Consider the following 26,846-nt stretch of genomic DNA (forward strand, 5'->3'; position numbering starts at 1 on the left):
GAAAATACTGCGTTTTCGAAAATACAAACTTGGGACCAGGGCATACAGGTCGTCGCAAAATTGAGATAATATAAATTTATCAGCTGATTCCGCGAGACTGTAAGAACGAAATGGTATCCGTGTTATTCATCCAAAACTGGCTTGTTAAAAAAATTGTACTGAAAACAGTGAACATGATGGTAACTATGGGGAATGAATTGGACATTACAGAAGGAACATTTGTCGATTTTCTACGTTTCAGGAATAATCATTAGTAATGTTTGGTACAGTTTTCTCATTATTTCAATTAATTCATAAAAATGTGAATTTGACTAATCCTTTGTTTATTAACCGAGAAGGAGGTGATTCTATAAGAAATTTTTTCCTGATAGTGCTTCGTCTTCGAGATAATCGAAGTTGAAAATTTGTTGGATACACAGGCAGTAGAATAGGACTTGATTAACGTGTCTGTTCATTGCAAGCCGTTTCCACTTACTGCCAGCACGAATACACGCGTTTTAGATAAATGATCAAACCTAATATTTTCGAAAACGCAACCTCAAACACAATAAAATTTATTCTTCCTTTCAACTTATTTTATATTAGTTTTAGTATTTCGCGTGTTTGATAAATTTTTTCAGAAATAATGTTTTATTCTATAATTTTTTGCTGTATTTTTATTTTCAGAAAACATTTAATAAGTTTGGTGATTTGATTTTTTGGGACAACCTGTACGCAAAAAACGCAAAGAACATCGAAATGCGTGAACACGGGGACAGTCATGCGAAACCGCGAAATTAAATTATCAACCACTGCACGGGATAACGTGCGTTTAATTTTGATGGAAAATGTCGCGTTCGTTCCCGGTAATGTTTGATGGAAATGAGTCTGGTTGGAGCGGGAAACGGAGGCTTGTTGATTTATACGGCCGATTGCAAATTATATTAACGAGACACTTTTTATGATTTCCATTTTTCCACAGGCTGTTCAATCCAGCCGTGACCGGAACAATTAAAATCGGTTAATTGTTTTCCACCGGCCAAAAAATTGTTATTTATATGAAACTATTTGTATGATACTCCAAAGAAAAATAATAAAATAATATTTGTTCAAATAATATATTTAAAACTTTTATTTTTTGTTCAACTTTCTCTTGTGACTAAGTTCTGCCTTCAAAAACACACAATTAGAAAAGAAAACTTTTTCTGCTCCCTCTAGTTTCAAAGATATTCCAAAAAATATGTTTTCATCTCACAACATTGGGGGCTGTTATCACCCCCTTAACATGGACGGTGACCGATAAAAAAAATACGTGTTATATACTTTTTGGAGAACTATCACCCATATAAATTTCATTAAATTCGTTGTGCGCGAGCTCGGTAAGTTCCCTTGTTAAATATGTCAATATAAACTGCGAACCAGAGTCACAAATACAATTCCAACAAACATTCATCGAAATCGACACTTACCTAATTGCGTGATAGCCATTGTTACAGTGTGCAGTTATAAGCAATCAAAGGATTTCAACCCTTTAACGCCCAGACTCTTAAATCGTTATTTAAAATTATGAGTCTAATATATATGTTGTATATTGTGATTTTGAAGTCAAATATATCGATATTAAACCAACATAATTTTTTACCTTTTATTATATTAAACCCTTTAACGCCCAAACACCTCTTGCGTGGAAAAGAATTACATCTCGAGATTAGTTAACTCAAAAATCGTCCCAATACGTGTACCTCATGTGCATTTTCACGACACATGTCCTAGAAATATAATTTTCTAGATATGACGTATACGTGACACTGGATGTCAAGGGGTCAACGTTTCTCAGAATAGTACAAACCTGTAAAGATATACACTTCCCACTCTGCGAAGCCTCGAAGCGTAAGTCTTCTTCAAAAACAATCCTCCTTCGGCTTACTTATTCCCTCGATATACCATTGACTAGCATGATGCAGCATCAAGCCACCAACACGATCTGTTTCGCAAATACCACGCCCGAACAGCGCCTAAGTCCTCGAGTAAACGTCCTCACTCGGAGTTCCAGGGCACTCCCAGGCCGAAACAGTAATAAGGCAACCCGAAATACGGTAGTAGAGACACCGATCGTGTCTTAATTCCCGACTTGGCTCTTTCATTTTTCCGCGCGCTAGCATCGGGCACCCCATTCCCATCCATTGCGCCTCGTTATTAAGTAATATCGGGAGATTTCGCCTGCGTCGGTCCGATGCGCCGATAAAATTTTCATTTCGCGGTTCGCTGGCCCTCGTCGACCGGTCGAGACCTTTCCTACCGGTATCTACGGCGCACCGTCACCTGGCTCCTGTCCTCTTGGTTCCCGGTAAACTTCGACCGCGCGCAACTTTCTATGCCACTGAACCCTTCTGTAACCCCTCCCCCTTCACCCAGCGCGTGATCCTGAATCTAGCCGCTTTTACCCGTGAATGCTTCAATTAATTGCCAGATCCTTCGGATCTGACGGAATTTTGTCGGCGAACGCGTCGATGCCAGCGCCACTACGCCGTAGGCGCTGCAGCAGTGAACTAGGTACTCTATTTGAGAGGATCAACGATGCTGGGAAACATTTCTTGGAACTTCTTGGTGATCCGTTTGCAGACGATTCGATAGCGACTAGGTTAGACGTAGGTTAAGTTTGAGTTTTCTCTGCGGGCGTACGAGTTTAGAGGGTCATAGCTGTGCTGATCCCTCGTGCTGCCCGCAGGGCGATAGAGCTGGGGGTTACACTGGGGGTGTCACTCCTGACGCGGCCAGCTTCAAAGAAGAAGACAGTGTCGGGTGGTGATCCCTCGACACTACCGGTGGAGATGGAGGAACGGTTAGAATCCGTCCTTAGAGGGGCTTGGCTCCCTCATTACAAGGTGTGTTCTTCCCCCTTCTGGGGAAGAACATGGGCGGGGTCGGCTGAGGAAGTCATAAGAACTGCGGTTCCCGCGACCAGCATGTCATCAGAGTGGGTCACCGAGGAGTTTTAGTGGGTAATAATCCCACACAGGCTGTTTCCGTACCCCCAGCGGAAACGGTATAATATAATATAATATAATATAATATAATAAAAATAGCCACTCGTTATACATTTCGCTTATTATATTTAAAGCACCTTACATGCAAAATTTCCTCGCGTCAACGACAGGACGAACTTCGTCGGTATCGAGGCAACTTTGAAGTTGGGAGACGACACACTGATCCCGATATTAGGGTCTTACGCGTTGAGGTAACAGATGCGCGATAATGCTGTTAGAGGGACAGGGGAACGTGGCTTCCACGCGAAAGTCATTGATAAACCGTGGAATCGAAGTTTCAGCTTAAACTTGCAACCATCGTGATCAGCATACCGTGCACGGCGTTCGCATTAGTTCCGACGATATTGCGTCGGTTGTGCATTACGCGGGGATCATTAGCGGGACAGGTTCAATTAGGAGCATTAACAACCGCGTCGAACACGGAACGAACCGAATGGACCGACGACAATGGGAACACCACACGTCATCTCGTTTTTGCGAACGAGCCTGGGGACAGCTGGGCTCGCGAACCGACCGGAAATGATCCTTGACGCGTTCAATATCGAAACAATTCACTGCCTGGTAAGATATTGCGTTCATAAATAGAACGCTAGCATTTATGCTCGTTTTACTCATTGTTGCTTTCTATATCGGTTGATCGAAACCGATTTGTACTACTTACACACCTCAACACGTTGACTGCCACAGTGAAAAAGGCCGTACGTAGCCAGACACACTTTATTTAATTTTTTTAACACTAGAACTACCGACGATAAACGCATATTTGTTTCGAAAATTTAAAAATTTAGAAATTGACTAATTTCTTCACTTCTATATCGTAATATAAGGTGCAAAAGATCTGAGAAAATGTATTGTCATAACATTTTAATCGTCGTTGTAAGAGTGTATTGATAAGTCATTTTGATTTGCTTGGTAGTTCTAGTGTTAAGTTATAAATCGTCGAAAATATATGCGTTTAGTTAATAGATGCCGTCGGTCTTGTTATAAATTATCCTCTGATATGAATTTTGCAGAAAATTTTCTAACGGTATTTAAATGATCCAGCCCACTTGCTATATGTATACCTACAATACATGTCACCTATAATGGGTGGCGTGGCAGTCAAAGTGTTGATCAGACCATGCTGACGCTGATGTTTGGCTGTCATTTGTCTGTGGTTTACCAGTGGGGGGAATACCATTATTATATAATGAAAGATTTTAATATTTTCTTATGCATTAGTATAGTTATGTCAAATCAAAATGATAGGTCTTCCATAGACAAGAATTTCACAGACAAGAGTTTGTAAGAACGTCGCCGCAAAGTTGACCTTGACCTTGGATTTGAGTTGTATCTGATTGCGAGATTCAATATATTACAAATAAAAAAAAGAACGATTGACTTCCGACCTATGGTTCCTATCAGACTTTTAATCCACGCGATGAGTAGAATATAATGCAACGATAAATAAAATTTTACCTTGAAATCCAAGGTCATTTTGTGGCAACGTTCTTACCTGTATCCCCACCAAATCCGGTTATGGTAGTCACGAAATATAATTTCTTGACACCCTGTACACCTAGGGATATCTCCCTATCAGTGCCGAGGAGTTTTCGAACATTCATCGATAATTTACTGTACATCGTTATTCCTCTTATGCTGTTCATCTGTTAAGTGTGCGACAGCCTTAATCCGTCGAAAAAACGGAAGGCCGTGGTTGAAAAGACGCGGCGGGATAACGTAAAGACCGGCGGATGCCTGTTCACGAGCGTGGAATAAACTTAAGCCAAGGGCCCCGATTCGTTACGACGCGGCGGATCTGCTCGGAATTTCAAACGGGCTGCCGCGCGCGGCCGACGGTAATCCTTATCAATCAAATTTGCTCGATGAACGGTGGACGGGGAGGATGCCCGGTGGGATTTTGTCGGAAGAACGTGTTGCTCCGACGGGAATGGGTCGCGGCTTAGCGGGGAAACTTCCGGCATGCTGAAAGCTTTATAAGCTCTCGATACGCTCTGGGCGATGGGCGAAGCCTCGCGAAAACTTCGCATACGCCCCCTCCCCCTTCCTCTTCCCTCCCCCGTCCCTGATCGTGAAATTCCCGACTGGAAGTTTCCCTCCCTAACCTTCTTTCGATCACGCAAGACGATTGACAGTTTTTCGAACGCCCACGGCGAAAAATACGAAGGATATTTCGTTCGCTCGGTGGAAAGGTTGATACGATCGTTCTGGTGGACGCGAGAGTGAAGACGCCTGCCAGAGTCACTGCCCCCATTACGGAATTAATTAATATACAGCTTGATCTAATCTCTGGTTTTGGTGTTTGACGCTTTATCTGGGGGTATTATACGCTTGTCTCGGTCAATTCGATACTATTGAGGTGAGCGTATGAGAGTTAATATGATTTTCACTGTGGAAATTGTATTTGATGAGCAGAGAATTGCTCACTGATGAAAATCAATAAGCTGCAGTGGCGATTTAGGGGTCATGCTCAGATAGAAATTTTGAAGAAAATTGTTTTTTCACTTTCTACATTTTCTTGAAGTACAACATCTCGAGAATATTCTGTGCAAGTTTCAAGGTAATCCCAATTAAAAATGACAGAGTTACAGGCTACTTTTTCAGACATACTGCGTATTCTGTTAGAATAGTGAAATAAAAAAAACTAATACTCATTTCGACATCCCTACAATACTGAAATGTAGCCAACAGAACGCTGTAACTAATTTCAGAAACCTTACAGTGAGTCACAGAAATCTTCATACCCATAAAATTCTTGAATTGAAATGATTAATTACTTTAATAATATACATTCTGAAATGTTTAATTCTTCATCAGTGAGGATATATAGGCCAATAACTAAGCTTTCGAATGATGTGTTGTTTACTGAAAAATAACAATTCACAGTAATATAAATATAAATTTAAGCAAATCGTCGCGCATTTAACCTCCCAAAAGTATTCATACTCAGACCAGTGGTGCCGTTGTGGAGTCAAAATATTTGAAAATATTTGTAAATATCCTGTAGCCTCTTCAAAGTTTCGAACTTCATAAGCTATTTGACATTAGTATACGACGTTGCATTGAAAAAAATCAGACAGTATTTCAAAATGAGAATATAAACCTAAACGAAATATTTCGTTCCGTAATATTTGGAAGTACGTGATATTTACAAGCATCCCTAAATTTGTCCCCGGTCATCACTGATCAGATTCATCGAATTGCCACACAAATCTTTCCGCCAACGTTCACCATTTTTTCTAGACGAATTTATTTAGTCAGAAGAATCCAGACGACTCCATTAGGGTGATAAACGGAATCCGGACGTAGGGGCGCCGGTTAATACACCGGAACGATGATTTCGAAGGACCTCGGCCTCGATGGCAAACAGCTGACCAAACAAGCTCGTTGCCGGTGACACGAGTCTTATGGTAATTTTATAGAAAATCAATGTTCGTCCTTCTCGTCCCGTAGAGTATCCCACCGCACGAATCAAATATTCGAAAACATTCGTCGTGGCCTTCCTTGGTCATGTTGTTCCCTTCCCCCCCGGAAAATACTGTTCCCGGTGCGTCTCTGTGGTCGTCGAAAAATATTCTCTTGTTTTCGTTCGTTGTACAAACCGCGACGGGGATACCTACTGTGGAAAAATCTGTTTCCCAAATTGATCGTTGCCTCGTTGCCGCGGTTGGACGATTCTCCCTGTTCCATTAGCGAAACGATGGGAATTAAATTCGATCGTCAATCTTACGCGTGCCCGATGTAGAGTTTTTTTGTTTCGTTTTTCTTCGTCGTGGTATGATACAATGGAAGAACGTGAAAATGGAAACATACAGATATTTGGAAGTGAATCAGAGGATGTGAGGTAAATTTCAATTTCAGATCGACTCTCTGTTTCTTCTTTTGCAGAGATATTCCTGGAACGACTTTCGAAGGGATTCCATTCCCTCCCTTATCCTACATACAAGCAAACGTGCATTTGTATACGCTCTTTCGCGAGGATTGCATAGGTCCTCGATGTCTCATATAGTCTTTAACACACTCATTGCCGCAGTGAAAAATGCCGTATATGGTCAGACACGTTTTAATTCGATTTTTCAGGATAACCTTCTCGAATCTCTGAATAATTTTATCGTTGATCTCGCGATTTTTTGGTAGTAATCAAAAGTTGAAGCTTTTAAGAATGTTCCGTTGAATTGTCAACTAAATTTATAATTATTAAAAATTTGCGGAATCCATTTTAATTGGTTAAATGACTAACCCTGTAAATTCCCAACAATCTTCCCCTGGCATGCAAATTGTTAAATCCATGTGCGCAGTTACATGCACTGAATCCGGAATCCTGCCGAATGTCTGCTCCTTTCAGCTTATACAGAGGATAGCGCAACAAGAAACGACGCTCATTTGGAGGTAACGGCAGCGATCGAAAAACGGAAACGAATCTCCGCGGAATCGTCCAATTTTCCGTTCGAAGGGGAATCGGATGCGAAGCGGGGCCCCGGTGTCGGGAGCAATTATTAACTATTTAGGTCAGACGCTCGAGCAACCCGATCGCGATTTCCTGGTCGTCGACTTAATTGCGTTAGGTTCGGTGTTTTGAAGCGAGCATCCGTACGCAGAGGTGATTGGCTGCCGGTGGCCACGCATGTCCGATTTAATGGGTGCCTAATAACCCAATTAAAAGGGGATTGGCTGGCTCGCTTAAGCTCGCCGGAAACTCGATGGAAATCGCGGCATTGATCCTATGAAACGAGCATCGCGATCGCTCGCGGATCCTATTTTCGATCGCTCCTCGCGCGCTACTCGTGGCCGATATTTTATCACAGTGTCTATTAGAAGCAAAGTTTCCTAAAATAGGGTTTGCAGAGGGTAGATTCGAATTTTTACCAGAACAGGGGATCATATAAAATGATGGCAATTATATCGCAAATTACACAAGAAGACAGTATATTACACGCAAATCTGTTTTTACTAGAAAATAATTGAATTCTCTTTCTGCACGATTTTTTCTGATCTAATAAGGTCCGATAAATTTGGCATTTTTTTTTAATTGTTTTAGGAAATGGTTTTCAATTAAAAAAAACAAAATCCTCGCATCATTTTTATCGTACGATTTTTCCTGATTTTGATGGTCCGGATACAATCCTCCATTTTTCTACATTGCACGGTATCAAAATGAAATGGATAGAAGAAGTTCAATAAATGGCACAAAAACGACGGAATATTCCGACAAACCTAATACTATCAGAGACATCGAAAGCATCCTCTCTACATCGGTGTTTCTTTTGCAAGCAGATTTCTGTCCCCCCACGAGGGTGGAAAATAAATTGGAAACTGTGTTCGTGGAGGAAATAAAATTTTCACCTCGATATCGGCGCCTCCGTCGACATGTATTAAATTACGGGGTCAAGTAAATACTCGTTCTGCCGCTAACTCTTCCCCACCCCCGCCACTCTGCAACCCCCCTGTGCAACACGTGCGGTAACGGCTATAGTTTTTCATCGAAATGAAATCGACCCACGCGGCGATTCACGTGGTCGTGTTCTTTCTCCTCTTGTTTCTGTGTCCTCCCGTGTCCACCCCTCGCGGAACGTACACGAAAACGGAAATAGCGGCTGGGGTTGACCGGGGGTGGATGCTGGATGTTGAACGCGAAAACATTCCACGAGCCGTTCACGGGCTACCAATTACGCCGTGGAAACTGCCATCCATTAAAGCCCCTCCCCCTCCCCAACCCCTCATACTGTCCCTATTAGTTTCCACGTTTTTTCCTCCCCTGCTTTTTTCCAACCCTTTACCACTATTCTTTCGCTGGGTCGCTATCGTTTCAGCCGATCGGACGTATTAATTGCGAACTGATAGTTCGTTACGACACAGTGGACAGGTAATGGATGTGTGAATACCGAGGCCTGGTAACTGGGGCAGGATAATTTTTTGCAGGAACTATTGCGTAAAAGTATTTGGAACTTGATAGTCCCTTTTCAAGTAGTTCGATGATTGTCAGAGTAGTTTAAGTCGGAGATTCGTAAAAATTGAGGGTATCACGTATTTCGTGTTACGTCGATCTGTGATGTGATATTTAGAAGGTATTTTCGAGAGGTAGTTTGGAATTAAACTGGTTGATTGTTCTGTCGTTGCACGGAATTTCATTTGTGTTCGAAATGCGAGGATGTGAATATCTCGGAATGGAAAATATGTACATGCCTCAGGGCATTCATGTAATCATTAATATTACGGTAACAATAATTCTGATTATTTCTGTTTTATGATTTTCAGAAGATTCAGTGGAACTTCTGGCTTTTTATGTCCATTTTAGGCTTAAAACATTTGATAGAAATTTGTGCTCGAATATCTTTGCTTCGTTTCAAATATACAGAGTGTCATGTAAGTGGTAGTACAATCGGATAGGTGGTGATTGTACGTGCAAAAAGTAAGTCGAAAATATACATTAAAATTTTTTCCTTTGATATTTCGTTTTCGAAACAATCAACTTTGAAAATTAATCCGAAACTGTTATATTCGTCGTGGCAGTAAGTAGAAACGAAATTGAATAACCAGACACGCTAACTCAACTCGATCTGTACATGGATCTCCTGTTAGAATATACATTACGAAGTTGTTGTTACTGTTATTATAAACAGATAAAATCCATGCTCCATTCATCATTCACGGGAGAAAGGAACGATGTTTTGTACGGGATTACGAAATGGAGATTCTGAACTCAACTGAATACAATACGCCATTCCCGAGCAGTGCAAGCTCGCTTTGTCATCAATGACTCTCTCTCTGTCCTCCGTCGTAACTCTGCCACCTGTCTTCCCCGGCGTGCGTTGTAACATCAAGGGACACCGTGTAAACCGTTTACGACGGTAAGAGGTTTATGAAGCACCATGTTGGATGAGACTGCGTTTTACAGCAATAAAACGGTATCCGATTCCGGTATTCATGACCGCAACTGGCACGGGGGCGTAAACCTACGAATCACCGAAACAGCCAGCTGCAGGGTCTGGTCCACGCTTTTGTGGCGAGCAGACAAAGGGCGAGCTGCGAGACACGGGTTGCGGATCATTATTGTTAGCGATGGGATCGAGTTCGATATGTACTCATGAATCCAAATGAAATCGAGTATAAAAGTTTTACTTCATGGGATTCGATTACTACTCATGAAGAGATGATGTTTAATTCTGTGTATTTGCAAAGTATGCAGATTCCACAAGTTGGTTTAGAACTGCAGAATCAATTTATCTAAGGTTTGAGAAAGTACTTATAAGCACTTTGGTATTTGAAGGAATCGAATCTAATAAAAGTGGTACTCGAACCTTGAAAGACAGGAGACTCATATCATATCACTAGAGATATTATGTCGAGTGGACGGTGGATCCAAACGGAACCGAAATGATTAGTCTCATCGAACTAAAAATTATTCCAAATATATTTCATTGAATATAACGAATAAATTCTAAAATTTTTTTAGATTGGTCAAGCTCCATGAAATTAGAGAAGATTAAAAATGGGTATTGCGAAAAATGTAGTTTTACACAGTTTTCGTTTTGTTAAGAAGTTTTTAATTTTCTGAAAGTTAGATAAAAATGGAGCAATTAGACCTATTTACGTTCGATCAGATTTTTCTGCTGTTTGCAGATTCTTTGACCTGAACATTATTTAATTTCTTATCTCGTGAAATAAAAAAAATAGTGTCAACATTACGTAGTATTCCCAGGTGGTCACCCATCCAAGTACTAACCACGCCCAACGCCTCTTGACTTCGGTGATCGGACGAGAACCGGTATTTTAGAACGTAGTATGAACGTTGTCGAAAATATCAGCTCACAGAAAGGAGAAAATAGTACAATAGTCCTATCTAAATGAAATCATTTAAGGTACCATTCCAAGTTCTACTTAAGCACAGATAAGTCGAAAATGTAAAATAAACTTTATTTGTATAATGCTTCGCTTTCCAGGTAATTGCATTCAAAATGCTGCCGGATACGCTTGCGATTGAATAGAACTTGGCGTCTGCAAATTACATTCCGTTTCTACTTACTGCCTGCGGCAATATGCACGTAATTGGTGGTACAACCGGGTAGGGGATGATTCTACGTGAAAAAATAAGTCGAAAATATGGAATAAAATATTTTCATCAGAGGTTTAGTTTTCGAAGAAATAACATTTGAAAATTTACCTGTAACGCGTGTATTCGTGCTGGCATTAAGTAGAAACGGAATGCAATGAACAGACACACTCGCCAAGTTCTATTCAATTGCATACGTATCCAGCAGATTTCCGATTATCTGGAAAATGAAGTAAAATTAGGTATTAAGTGATTTAATTTAGGTATTATATTCTTGTACAATTTCCTTCTTTCTGTGAATTGTTACTTTCGACAACGTTCATACTACGCACTAAAATACCGGTTCTCGTCCGATCACCGAAGTCAAGAGGCGTTGGGCGTGGTTAGTACTTGGATGGGTGACCGCCTGGGAATACCGCGTAATGTTGGCAACAATCTTTTTTATTTCATGGAATAAGAAATTGAGTGATTGAATAAAAATATTTTTGGAATAATTTTTAGTTCGAAAATTCTCCAAACAGTTAGTGGAATTATCTGATCGACAATAAACAGGTAGAGTTAACACGTCAATAATGTCATAAACAGAAATCTGTCGCAAGGGTATCGAAAACACTGAACAGATTAAAAGGAAAATTGATCAGCTAGATAATAATATCTGCTAGAAATAATTCTGAACAGTATTTCTCAGATGTTAAGAATAACGAAATAATTTTTCATTGAGACTAGAGTATTATCATCTATTCACCGTATTAATTACGTTCCACTTACAGAGGGTGGTCAAATTATTGGAGCCACCTACATAAATTGACAATTTTACGATTTCACCCACATTTTCTCTGCTTACATAAACAAAATTTATTTTTCTTGTGTGTGTTTAGTGGTCCATTTTTAATTAATAATTACCCAGTGTAAAAACCTCGATATCGTGATCTTATTTCTACACAAATACAAAAAACCATAATGTTTCGTACTGTGGTTCCAATAATATAATCACCCACCATAGTCCAAATAATCGTGTTTTTAATGTACAACCAAACGTTCACCCGTACACCGAACGACTTTTTCCTTTCCCTCAATTTACAGATAGAATCGGGTACGCGCAGGTGTTTCTCGGCATAAATTCCCAAACCACGGAAAGACTCGAACTCCAGTGTACGTAAATTCGCGGCGACGAGGGCTAAGGTACGCGCGCTCGCGTTCATCCACACGAAGGGGTACTTCGGTGCTTATTTAAGCGGAGTTTAAGTGGCCCCGGTCGTCCCTCGGTCGCGGCTGCACCTGCTCGTAATTGTCCTGATATTTGCCCTGGTCCCGAGCGGTGCCCGACTCCATCTGGAGCTTATTTATTAATTGACCCTAAATTCAGGCACCGAAGTGCATCCAACCCGGTGGTTTAGAGCGTGGTAAAAAGAGCGCTCTCGAGGGCAGAGTGCTGGAACGGCTCTGATTTCGGGACAGAAATGAGAAATGGGATTATGGGACGCGTTTTCCGATGCTTGTCCCGCTCGTCTTTATAATAATTGCGGTGTTATGGTAATTAATGCTGTATGGAAACGTTGAAAAGATACTTCTGAAACTTTCGTAATGAATTACTGGAGCTTATTTAATTATTAATTGAGAGTGGACGCGGTTTGGGATGCTTATCCCGTCCGACTTTGTGATAATTACAGTGTTATGGTAAGTACTACTGTTTGGGGACAATAACAAGATGTTTTTGAAGCTTTCATAACGAATTACTGAAGTTTGTTGAATTGTTGCGTCAAAGTGATTGTCTGTAATATTCCTTCCCAGCACAGTGTTTTGATAATTTAGACAGTGTTTGGTATGTTGTAGCACAGATGAGGTACAGAATAGGCGTGATATCCAATGTACTTTTTTGACGCATGCTTCGGGGTGTCAAGAGCCCTTTTACCATTTTAGTGCAAATGCCCGACAATAACAATAAACCATGAATTCAGGGTATTATTAGCACGAATGGAGCATTAATATGCCATGATGAATAAACATAAAAAAACTTATGATTCGTGTGAAACACCATGTTGAAAATATATGTGTATTTCGTCACATATCTAAAAACTTCTTATAATAATCCATGAAACTGATTACTTTAATGAAATGCAAAAAATCACATGTACCAAATATTCGAGTATTTCAATTAATTCATTCCCTTCCTTCGTTTCCTACAATGGAAATGGAGATATACAATATTCGAATTAAAATAGTCTATTGTAGGATAAGCGGACCAGTAAATATTTTTCGAATATTTATCGAGTTTTGTTCGCCTGCCATCAACTAGAACCGAATATTTTATAGAATCGCAGAGCTTTCAATCTCGCGAGGCTAACGACGAATTCTTGACGGATAGAGCGATTACGACTTCTCAATAATCGAAGGCCGTGTCGATATGCAAATTTCCCAATTTCGTCGAGGCGGCAAGATGGAAGCACGCCAGGCCGAAATAAATCACCGGAGTCAGTTGCGATCGGACAGATTTATCCTGATAAATTCCTGCGGTCGCCGTACCGGCTGGAACAATGGACATCGGAAAAAGTATCGTCAACTTATACCGAGTAATCCCGTGAAAATTAATAAAATAAATAGACACCCCGTTACCTATGAGAAATGTAGAGAATACCCACCCTCGTATCGTCCGCTTAAAGGATCCCCGCCATATTTCACGACGCGAAAAATGGCGACGTTCAAGAGAAGCAAACTTTGTAACACAGAATGGCGCCGCTTAAGAAAGACAAAGCTGCTATAAAGAAAACAATTTATCTTCGAGAAATTCTTTCTCAGAGGTTTGAACGCTGTGTTATTAAGCAATATCTACTTGAATGGATTCTTTATGTATTAACAGCTATTAAGTCATACTTTATACTGTTCTATACTTATACGTGTTTTGTTATTATGAATTACACGATGACATATTTTTGAAAATGTAAATGAAGACGTACGGAAAAAATGAATTCGCCCTGTTTAGTGAAAATCTCTATAAATCAGACCATCTTTCAAAGATATCTTCTTTCCTCCAAGTCTCACTATTTCTTTCTATAGAATTCAACAGGGCTAAGCTTCTAAGTTACACGGCCAGAGACGCAATTTCGTAAGTGGTGTAAGCAAACGCGTCTTAGGGAACTCTGAGTCGACACTCTACCCGAAATCCACCGATCCTCAGACCCTCTGCAGAAGGACACATGTAAACAGCCTTACCTTATCCCGGATAGTCGTGTGTATGCCACCTCCCGGAAGGTTTCGTTTATCCCGTAAGTAAATTCCACGATCTGGTTCGTTTTCGTAGCATAGCTGGTGTAGCAACATATCCTGCAATCCTTGTAATCGAATATCTGCCGAGATTTCACTGGTTCGCTGATAATTCGCTTTCGACCCACCCAATTCTTTCTATTTCCCTTCGTCCCTTGATTTTCTTTTCGTAATAAAAATAATCAGAGTATTCACTTACATATTCCGGAAACAAAACCTGCATATCTTTGATATTTAAATTATGGTTGGTCAAAATTTGATTAACTCTGTTACAAGGTATATTACAATAATCTAATTAAAATAATCTATGAATCACTTTCTACCCGGTTGTACCACTAGTTACATAACACCTTGTATATGTATATGTACTTTGTGACTCTATCGACTCTATTAGCATCTACATTTTCGCCCACAATCAACGCCAACGTCATCACCTGCTCTGCACCCAACGGATTAAATTACTGGCAACAGACTTACCGTTGCATGCAATGTCACTTCGATCCCAAAAATCACGCATACAATCCATTACACCTTCAGCAAACCTAGCCTCGCAGTACGATTAAAACCATCCGCATCGATACGCAATTCGAGCTCGACCAGATCCATACCGCGTGGCCCATCCGCACGAGTTCCAGGTCCATTGTCTAGCGGTCGAGTCACGGTCGGCGGGATTCTAATCGAGTTCGTCTTGCGTCGGAACCACGCGATCCGTCATCGTTCCCTGCGTTATCGTGCACACGCGAGCACCATCGATAACCGTGTTGTATCGACGCGTGCGTCGGCCGCGGAGCACCAAAGAGGGTAGAGAGAAACAGGGGAACGGAACGAAGGGAGAACCGACCGATGGAGAGCCGACAATTCTGGTTAATCGATTTTCGAGGGACTGACCGAAATCGACCAGCGGAAAGACGGATGATCGGCTAGTGGACAATTTCAAGCGACCGGTATGTACCGTAGAATCAGGCGGCTGTGAATTTTTTTGAGATTTTCCATAACTAGACTCCGAGTCGTTTTCAACAGAGACCGGGCCAATCAACGTGTGTCATGCAAAATGCTAGGTAGGATATTTAAAGACCCGATTTACGATGCAAGGAAGTGAAAGCCTATATTATTAATTTACATGTTAATGAAATTGTTTACCAACGATTGTTACAGACATCAAATCACAGATCAAAGGAAAAACGTATAATTGCTAGTTTAGGGGTTAATTTTTGTTAAAGGGTTGAACTTTTTGTGTAGATTTTGCAAATCTACAGATGGTGTATATAAGAGAAATATTATTTGTTAATGTCAAAGGTGAAAGGAGTAGTACTCGTCACCAAAGTGCAATACGTGAACGTATAACATCACTTCTTAGGTGAAAAATATTTCAAAGTGACACAAGGAAATGATGATGGTTAACAAACAACAGTTGTTAAAAATCGACGTAACCTGGTATGCCGTGACATAGCTCAACCCCAAACCTAGTTCAGTTCTTCCAGAAGAATGACAGAACGCATAAACAACGCGTTCGCAATCGGACGCAGACACGAGTGAAAGATGAACGAAAACAAAAGATCGATCGGTGCCATCGATTAACGAATTCCGTTCGATTGAAAAATCTCGACTTCCCAACAGAAAGAAAAATAAGCCAGCTAAACGCCGCTCGCTCGTGCTCTATCACACGACTCTTCGTCGAGTGTTTTCAGCGAAGCAAGGTTAATCACCGAACACCAGCCGCGTTCCACGCCTGCCATATCGTTTCTCTTCCTTTTTTTCTGCGTTCGCTTTGTAAAAAAATTTTCAAACGGGCTCGAGCGTTCTTTCACACGATCCACGGAACGGATAGACGTAGCCAACGTCGGGCCAGTGATTCATTCCAGATATCAATCGTGCAGAGGCACGCATACAAACACACATACATAACTCCTCGTGCTCTCTCGGTCGTTCTTCCACGGACACCGGGTGCACACGAAACGTAATCCTTCGAGGATAACAGTGATACGTTATCCTACGCGGACGTATCCCGCGGAGCGAACAGATTGACGAACCGTGCGACGCTTTGAAGAATGAACATCGTGGGAGTCTTGACTCCCACGAAGGGATCCAAGGGTGAGGTATTAGGGCTCTGCTCTTTGGCGGTTACGCTTCGAGGGTTGGGAATATAGGGTGCGGACGTAATAACGGTACAACCGAGCTTGGGATGATTTCTTTGGTGAAAAATGAATCAGAAGTGATCGAGAATAAGAGGGAAACTTTGATTGATCATTCGAGAGGTTATTCTGTGGATAGTGTCGCAGGAGGACAGGACCTGTTTTCGGTGCTTAGGGAGTTATAGTGAAATATAGTAGCTTGATAAGATGTGACTTTCAACCATTTCACTATCCCGGAATTAGTCTAACTGTGCTACCCTTATTTTAATAGCCATAGATTCAAATATTTGTGAAGTATAGTTTTACCTTAAATGAACTAAACAAATTTCTGTTTGACTCCATTTCACAGAAATTAGATTATAAAAATCAAAATTTTAATAAACATCCACGATAAAATTATCACAAAAAGAAGACTTTTTTGTACCTCTCAAATTGATTTCGACTGATTTATTCGCCCATCGTGTTTAATAAAAATACATTCGATCTCTTGTCATACACCCACGTCAGTAGAAATCCATCCCCCACTGAAATCAAATAGAGGATAGAAGGTGTTGTACCAATGGTACTGTAGAAGTTTCTGAACTGTACAGAACTACAGTCGGATTTTCATGAAAAACAAGGACCGTATAGTTCTTGCACGCGAAACTAAGATTCAGAGGGGGGGAGGGTGAAACTGAGCAGGGATGGTCGAGGAATGGTCTAGTTTCTTGTGAAGAACCTCGACGTAAGCTGAGGTATTCAGAAGACAATTTCATTCGATACAAAACACGTGACCCCCATTGGAAGGCCACGTGTTACATTCTGTTCTTCGGGAGCCATCGTTAAAGGACTAGAACGGACTTGGAATTGCGGGAGCCATTCTTTAAACCCTGGAAGATTTATTCGTTGACGAGGCAGAAGATTTACATCTTCTGTGGTATATTCCAAGAAGAATATTTCTATTAAAACTAGATTTCCATATACTCGACATAAATGTGTTGTTAAACTTGAAAATATATTAATGACACGGAATAATACATATTAAATTTATAACAAAGAAATTTTATGTATTTATGGAATCTTTAATAACCTGAAGCTTGATACAGTGGTACTGAAGACAAGAATAGAAGAAAGAAATTTTTTCACAAAAACCTGTATTTACATAAACATTTGCAATCTAAGTTTGTCAGGGAATGATTCAAGACTACATTATTTGTAAAAGGAAAGAGAAATAGTAATGTGAAAATAAAATCTGTGGTGACTTCTATTTTAATTGTGACTCTCTCTTCAATCTCTCCTCAATCCAACACTGATAATCATCCACAAGAATATCAAAGCGGTCAATTCTACATTTTCTCAAAGTCAAAAGCATTTCCGAAGAATGCACTAAGGTTATTACAACTTCTACATTCACGTCTAAAAGCCAGCGCGTGATTTGATAAACAGAGCACATCCCCGTGGAATTTTTTCACGTGAAATTCTCCGTGTTACCTGGAGCAGCGACAGAGGGTTCGCTGAAAAATATTTACCCTCGACACGTACTGGCAACAAAGGGTACCGGACTACAATGAACAATGCATATTCGATAGAGCATCGCGTTGTAAACGTTCCCGTGTGCGCAGAGGTACGTTCTATCTCACGCGACCCGTTTTATTACGATAGAAGCGTGCCTCTGCTCGTTGCCCGTGGGGCTGCGAACAGAGGGAAAGGGGATGAGAATTTTCCACGAGGTTACGATTGTGTAGGTGTCGTAAATACCGGGTCGTCCTTAAAGAAATCGATCGCGTCGTCGTGAGACGATTGGATTGAATGCAACTTTGCCCTCCCGGCACAGATTTTTATTGTCCACCCCCCCCCCCCTTCCCCTAACAGCGTCAGTTCATCGAAAACGACGCAATGGTAATACATTCCCATCCTAGATGACTTACTTCCGCCTGCTAGTTCTGGTAGTTTCGATTGAGACGCGTCGAACGAAACCGAAAGGGAATTAAGAAAGGGCCACTCGATCTGAACGCGTTAATTAGCGATTAAGGGACAGTAACTCCATCCACGTGAAGATCCTTATTACAGAATGTTTCGATCTCGTTTGACGATGAACATCGTGGCATACAGGGTGTTCTAACTGAAGGAGACTACTGAAATGTTTCCTCCCCTTTTAACCTTTAACTGGTCAGATGCTTTCGAATCATATGGTTGATCAAATGGAGGTCTATCGTACATTAGAGTAAACGCACTAACGAGTGAACAGTTAAGAAATTTTGTAACTATTAAAATTGAATTTTAAATGATAATAATATTAATAAATATTTGACACATAAAAATTAAATTTTATATTATCTGTACCTTTTTATAAAGTATAGATTTGAATCTAAAAAATTGCATAAAATTTTATTAATTAAATTAAAAAATAACAAGATTTTACATTTCATTAAATATATAGGAAAACGTAGAAACAGTTCATTGTTCAATGTAGCAGTTAATGAGAAATAATAATTAATTCCTTATTTGCAGCTCTTGACTTCTAGTGCCATTGCAGAGTACTAGACAAATTGCCAAACCCACTGGCCCTTGTTTCAGGGAAAACCCCTTTGAAAAATTTGTAACGTACTCCCTTCTTCTAAACATCCATTCGCTTTATACTCTAAGAAGTTATTATTCTGAGAAGATTAATCTCTACCAGAGTCTAATTCCCCATTAATAATTACAATAATATCAAGTTAATTACAGCTCATCTCTTAGAGATCGTACACTCAATATATATATAGAGAGAGAGAGATAGAAAGAGATTTTTACTGAACTTACCTCCTTCCTGCAACCACCTAATATTTTCTTCCTCCCTTTCGCACACACACGCACACACTGTAATCCCTTTCCTCATACACAGCCATATTTCGTTCCACTTTGAAACTAAATACGACAATTCCGACCACTTTTTCTTGTTCACCCAATTCCTTCAGTCCATCGGTGAGCACTGGCACGACGTCCACGCGGAGGGATTCGGACACACGTTTCACCGGAGCGAGGGCCGGAAGTCTGACAGGCACGTGGTAAGAAATCGGTATCTCGGGGATTCCGGTTTCCCCTTTTACGCCGCCACGTCGGGAGAGTTAACTAGAGACCGAGTGTCTAACGAACGACGTACCTGGAACCGGAGAGGGGTGGGGGAGAGGTGGTGGGGAAATGAGAATTTACGGCCAGAGTCTTGCTTCCCCGAGTGAAGATTCGCGACCACGATCGGAAAGGGGTCCCTGAAATCGGAATGAAAATTTATATTGTCAAAGGGCGATGTCCGGAAATTCCGTAGGTTCTTACCGTTTTCGTCGCGAGCTTTCGCCCTCTTCGGGACCGTCGAAAAGAGATAAGAGGGTGGAGAAAAAGAAGAAAAAGAATGGAAGAATGAGGTGCCGTATAAATTTCAGCGGTATTAATTAAAAACTCCGCGGATCGTTTCAACGGGGTAACGCGACGAGTAATTGAATCCTCCGGACAAAAGGATGGCGTCGAAGCGAAAGCGTCTGGGAACGACGAAAAAAAGTAACAAAAAAATTCCGAAGAAATAGCTGAGGGAGGGGGTGGGAAACATTGTTTACCGATAAAGACAAGGAAAAGTTACAGTGAACGGGTAACGCCCACCAACCTTTTGTCCTCGAACGATATCGGGAAACTTCGAGGCCACCCCTCCTCCGCCATTCTTCTTGTCTCTTTTATTATTTTCAAGTAGCTGAAGGCATCGGTACCTTCGGCGACAGGCGTTACGAGGCTGCATCGGGCAAGAAAAAGGGGGTTCGAGCCACGGAACTTTTCTTCGACGAGGCATTAAGAACGGTCGAAGGGACGTAAGTGCAGAACGATCGTAGCCATTTTCCATCGACGAACCAGTGGGCGAGTCTAACCTGCCGTTGGTGTGTCATATGAAATAATGATACGACGAACGTTAGCTGGGAAACTTGCGGATCTTTCGAGAATCCTGGTCTTGACGTGGGATTGTCGTTTTGGAAATGTGGTTTCGCGTTACGTATAAAGCAAAAAATTAGTTGGAAAGAACGATATTTTACGATTACGATGAAAGAAAAATCAAGTTCGTATCTTTAATAGTTGCAGAGATAAATATTCATTTGTGAGGGTAGTTTTCGTAAAAATCGATTAAAATCGCCAAATTGGAAGTATTTTTTAAACAATTTTGAAACCAGCGTATGATGACTTAAATTCTGCCTATTTTTATTTACGTGGACTATACCATACTTAAATTTAAGTAAAGTCCCAGACATCGTGTACAAAAGTGATCCGTTTGGCGTGGAATGATCTATATAGATAAATTTTTGGCTAGACCACATTTTTATGAAAAAATACCGATCGTCTAAAGGTTAAAAATTGGACAATATACAATAGCTAAATGCTGGATCTTTACTAATTACCTTTGAATTTACTAATTATTTATGAAGAAAATTCACAAACTTTACCCACTTTTAGACATCTCAGGATGCTGCAGCCCCGTAATAACAAGGGACTATTTTCTAAATAAATAAGTGGCAAAGCGTTAGAGCAGAATATAGGAAATGTATGTTCCATTTCGCGATGAAAGGAAAATATCCTGTTCCGTATAACCGGATGGAAATTCCGTTTTCTGTTCCCGGTAACTGGTCCCCCGACGCCGTTCTCGTTATCCGTTTCGGTGCGTCGTGAAGATCACGGTTCTGTATACGCGGGCTCGATCGGCTCGTTTCCAGCCACGTGCTCGTCTCTCGCGATTTTCACACGGCCCGAGCGACCTATCCAATTCGTTATCGGTGCACGGTAACTCGCAGATCATAAATTCCGCGGTCTAGATGGATGAAAACGGCACTCGGGGCCACCCAATGCTGTCCCTTTCCCTTTGATACCGCCACAAAGGGACTGGGACCTCGGAGGAGAAAAAATGTGTCCGAAGACACTCGATGGCGGATATAGATGGTTCGACCCCGCTTTGACAGGCTTTCGCAAAAAATCGTGGAACCTTTCATGGTAGAGGGCGAAGATGTTAGGACAAGGAACGTGGAAACAGGTATGGAACGTGGAGTAAAGGCACAAAGGTATTCACACATTCGGATCTCGGGTGAATGGCGCATTATTTGGATGTGTGCTACAAATGAAGATAAAGTACTGTAATAGTAATTTTTCTTATATTGAATTAGTGAAAACGTTATGATGGATTTTCTGCGGATGATACTACTGGAATGAACAATCTTGTTAATGTATTCTATTATGAAGTCATGCCAATGGGTACAGTATTGTTGGATATAAAAATTTACATGACTGTATTTCATTTAATGAATCGAGTCAGTAACTGTAAATAATGGGAGGTGATGACCATTTAGGTGGGATAGAGACAGAGAGAGGGAGACAGTTGCCAGATAATAGCTTGGCTTAGCACGCGAATGTGTTGTTTATTTTTACTGACTCGTTTCGTTGAACGGACGATAAATATCTTTTACTGCTTTGAAACAAAATTGAATGTGATTTTTTATAGGCCTCATTTATGTGTCATAGTTGTGTACGAGTTTTCTATAGGAACAAACTTTGCGAATTCCGTAAAAACATTTGTAATCTATTTAGAGAAGCTGGTATATTCATTCCAGTTTGCAAGAAATTGTAAATTTATTGATATAATTGAATCCTACAAATTACAATAAAAAGTTGTATTGAAAATATATGTTTTAAAAGAATTGTTATGTACTTTCTCAAATTATTGTTGAATTATAATTAAAAAGTGTTATTACTCTTTTATAACAAAACCCATCCAAATTTTTGTACTGACCCAATGTGATTTCCGAATCTATAAAGAATCAGTTTCAAGAATTTTGCGGCCGCTTCATTTGCTAATTACATATTGTTGTAATCTCAAATAATGATTACAAAGCTTTCCATAAAATAACAGACAGTTTATTTGTACGGAAATAATGCACGTTAAAATGTGTAATTACAATATTAACTATTTTATATTTGGAATATTCCGCAGAACCGTACCTTGTCCATTTCATACTTCATATATACATTCTAAAATATAAAAATTGTAACAACAGAAACGTATTTTCATTTAAAAAATGGATTTAAAAAATTCCACTTAAATTGCACATGCCGTAGTTAATGCAAACTAAATCAGAATACTATTAAACATGAAGTACGTCTACGTTCCTTTATCACCGTCCACAAAACGTATTACAAAAAAACATCCAGTAAATAAAAGAAGAATAAAGTATTTAAGTTTGTAACTGTTCACGTTACGTGGGACCACACACAAATTCGACATCTTCCAAATAAACGTTCCCAGTCCCTTCATAGACCTTCTCCCCACTACTAAACAACTTCAGGTAATTCAAGCCATTCGGGCAATCCAAAACTCACCAAAATTATTCCAGTCTTCGGGTTGCAGTGAACACGAACGGTCGACCAACCTTTCAATTTTTCGTGCACGGTTCACGTGTAACATAATGTAGTGAAAACGTGGTGCAGTGCGGTGTGATTCAGCGACAAATCAAGCGGCCATGTTCCCAGAGCGAGAAGCTTGATGGAGCGGCGTCGTCTCGTCCATTATGCGGTAAGTGGAAGAAAAGTACACTTTCCTTCGCGAGGATGGAGTTTCGGTCGATTGCAGTAGCGGGGGGCGGGAAAAGGGCGAGAGATTCCTCGCGAGACCAGGGAGAAGAGTTCGCATTTTAATCGAGCCCCGAAACGCGAAAGACCGATGGTCCCGTCGCTCGGTTAATCGCGGGAGTTTTAAAGTTTGCCCAGCCTCCTTCGAAGATTAATCTTCGGTTGGGAAGATGAGAGACGCGGAGGCGCGAACGGCCAGCTTAATTAGTCGAGGAGAAAAACGTCCTCGATGGTGAAACATTTTGTTTCTTTTTTTTAGTTTTGACCCCCTTCGCCACTACAGTGGTCGTTCCAAAGTGCTCTTGGTGTATCCTAGGTATACGTTATAGTATTTTGAAATGTGGTTTATGATTTAGGGATTGTAGTTAAAATGGAACCAGAAATCCTGTATGGTGCTGTTGTGTATGCTACAGGGATCTTGAGATAATACGTTTTTAAAAATATTGGAACACTCGTCCAATGTGGAACAAACTTGAAAAGACACTAAAAAGTAGTTATGGAATTGTATGCGTATAGAGGAAGATTGTCGAATTTGATATAAGCAATTTGCGCGGTATGACAGACCATATGTGTATGACAGTGATGATTGTATTAACTAACTTAGTGCTCACAAGCAACGCACATTGTATATCATTCGCCGCAAATTCTTTACACGTGAGAAATTACAGTAGTGGTCCGACCTATGCGGTGGTCCAAATTCGACAACATTCCCCTATTCTGGATAACAGTAAAGCTTGGCAGTCTATATTTACGTCAATATAGTATTATAAACGTGGTGCAAAATATGTAATACAAATGAAACAATTAATGTTTTTCGGTAAAAACAGCCTTCAGAAACTAATTCATAAATACCATACTAGTTAATCTTGCTAATGAGGCCGCTAGCAGGTCCATCAGAAAACACTGAGATCCCCTTTCTGTACTTCCTCTCCACTACTTTCCTGATTTCATTTCAGCCCCCAAGATCAACATCCGATCAAGTTCCACTTTATGGTAATAAAACCACACAATTTTTCAGTAATTCCACTAATCGATCGAAATTTCAGTGGCTGACCATAGTAACCGATCCTATAACTTTCGTGCAGTTTCCCCAAAGGCAATTGTTTCGATTATGGGGTTAAAATTCACGACCGCGAAACGGGACGGTTCCGTCGATTACTTGCCGGTGGCCAAACGGCAATTTAAATAGCCGGTTTAATTGTTAATCGAAACCCTACCGAGCTCAGCTCCGCCGTGTTTTAAACCGTTCGATAATAAGCGTTGGGGTTAATTGTTCGATTTAGCGACCGGCTAGAATCGAGGGAGAACCCTTCAGGGCTTCATTTGTTCTGTGTATAATAGCCACGGCCGGGAAACGGAATTTCGATCGACGTCCACCGCGCGTTGACTTGGCGTAATTCACGTGACACGACCATTGGACTTGTCGATTTCCATATTCGTGCGTTACCTTGTTTACCTACTCGCTTCTGGCCGTGGCGCAATCTCGGTCAAATACAAAAGCCGTTGGTTTCCGTTCACGGAGTTTCAATCTCGGTGTAATATCTCGGGGATGAAAACAGAGACGGATACCTTTATTAACTGCTGTAGTCGGCTCTTTCTTGACTGGAGAAGCTTTTCTTCTTGCGTCTTTTGTCGCCTCGTGGTTGGATATGTTCAGGATCTGAATGAGCTGCTGAGGAATTGGGGTCTGAGAATAAATCCGACGATCTATTGTCGGTGATACGTGTGGAATAGCGCTTTATTGGATTTATGTGGAACGGTTTGTTAGGTTATTGTGTGGCCAGATGGAGAATCTACTTAAACTGTTTCAAATTGTTAATAAAACATTAAGAAAAATATTCTTATTTTCCTGGCGAGACCAAATCGCGAATTACCAATATGGTAAGAAATATGAAAGTAATGTATCTGTCAAATTATAGAAGAAATGTCAAATAAGGTTAGACATTTGATTAATGAGTTTGAACAGTGATGCACATTGCGACGATCTCGAAAAATCGTTTTACCAGAATTATGTGGAACGGTCTGTTAGGTTCTCGTGTTATTAAAAGAAATGTGTCCGTCAACTAAAACACCAAATGACAAATAAAAGAAAACGTTTGTATAATCACTTGAATAATGATTTACGATGATCTATATTGTTGCTATCTACACATTATGATATAGATCACCAAATATTAACACTATTACAAAAAAAAATCCTCTTATTTCCCCATTTGGAACCATCTGTTTCTCCACGACCTCAGCTCCGCCCCGAGTATAATCACAACCAGGCACACATATCCCCCTCTCTCCTCAAACATCAACGTAAGTATCTAACCACACTTCTACACCCTACACCAACCATCAGTCCAGCTCCACCCTCACAACCGGCACCATAATCCTCCTAAATCCCCTCCGATATCAACGCCACCGAGTCATCGAGCCGTCCCTCTTCGCAATCATTGACCGGAAAAACCGTACACGTTCAAATTAAAATCAGCACGCGTGCGTCGAGAATCCGTCGGCGTTCCGAACACGCCCTGAAACGGAACTAATTACAAAGTCGCGGGGGGGGGGGCAAACGCAGGGGACGCGACTCGCGGAGAGGTTGAAAAAGGTCACTCGAGAAAAAGGAATCCGCGTCGTTGGGAACTGGAGCGCAAGGCCCTCGAGCCTTGATACGAGCCGAAGAGCCCTGGCTCTGGATATCGTGGCCTGGTCCCCTCGACTCGCCGTTTCCCGGTTGACTCGATGCAAATGCCGATCGGGGTTTACACACGTGTAAACCTGCCAGCAACGTGCGTAGATCTCCACGCGAACACGGGAACGCTTCGCGGTAGTAATTCTGATTACCAGTTGCGACTGGGGGGGGGGAGGCGACGCGCTACGCGGAACGGAAGAGAAAGGCAGAGCAGGGGGGACGCAGTACGGAATTTGTAAGGGCAGTGACGTGTAATAGCCACTCGAAATCCGCGCGTCGCGTCTGTGTTAACGTTTGCGCCAGAGGCAACGTCGAGTTGCAGTGAACGTGTAATACCGGAAATGGACACAATACCGCCACTTGATACCGCAATTGCGCTATTCGCGACACGAGCGTATCCCGTCCGAATTTGCGAAGCCTGCTGGCGGGCCTGGTTGAAAATCCTTGTATGTACACAACGTTTCACGACAATCGCCCCCCCCCCTTTGACAGTGGAATTATTACCGAAACCAAGCCCTGTGTCCGGTTGAGGCTACTTTGTCGTTACCGGTCCACGTTGATGAGGAGCTTGAAGCTCGAACCCACCCACCAGCCTGGACACTTGTCAACCGGATCCAGATTCTTGTCACGTACGGGACGTTCGCCGGCTCAGGAGTTGTTCGTCGTTAACGGTTGTCTTTGATTGAATATTCATGCGTCGCGGACGGGTTCTGATTGGACGCGCTGGATGGTTGGCGCCGGAATGTAAAGCTCTCTAAAGGTATGTGCCCGCGTCAATGAAATGTGCTCGATATAATTTTTGTGTTTGATGTTGCGTATTGTGAAGTGAAATCTGAAAGGTTACTGGACAGTAAGATGTTCAGCAACACGTTTGTTGAACCATGAAATAGTACTAATTATTTAGTTCATATTCTTATTTGCAGTCTTATTCTAGGTTAGTTCTTATTCTAACCTCCGTTCCATGTAAGAATAACCTCACGGTCGGACGAGTTTTCGACCGATCTGCGCAGCCCCCACTACTGCCAACCGATTCGGACGCATGCGATTCCTTGTAGCTCGCTATCTCTGCCGATCTTCTATCAATGAGG

The sequence above is a fragment of the Dufourea novaeangliae genome, unplaced genomic scaffold (genome assembly GCF_001272555.1).
Source record: "Dufourea novaeangliae isolate 0120121106 unplaced genomic scaffold, ASM127255v1 scaffold16, whole genome shotgun sequence".
Classification (NCBI taxonomy): domain Eukaryota; kingdom Metazoa; phylum Arthropoda; class Insecta; order Hymenoptera; family Halictidae; genus Dufourea; species Dufourea novaeangliae.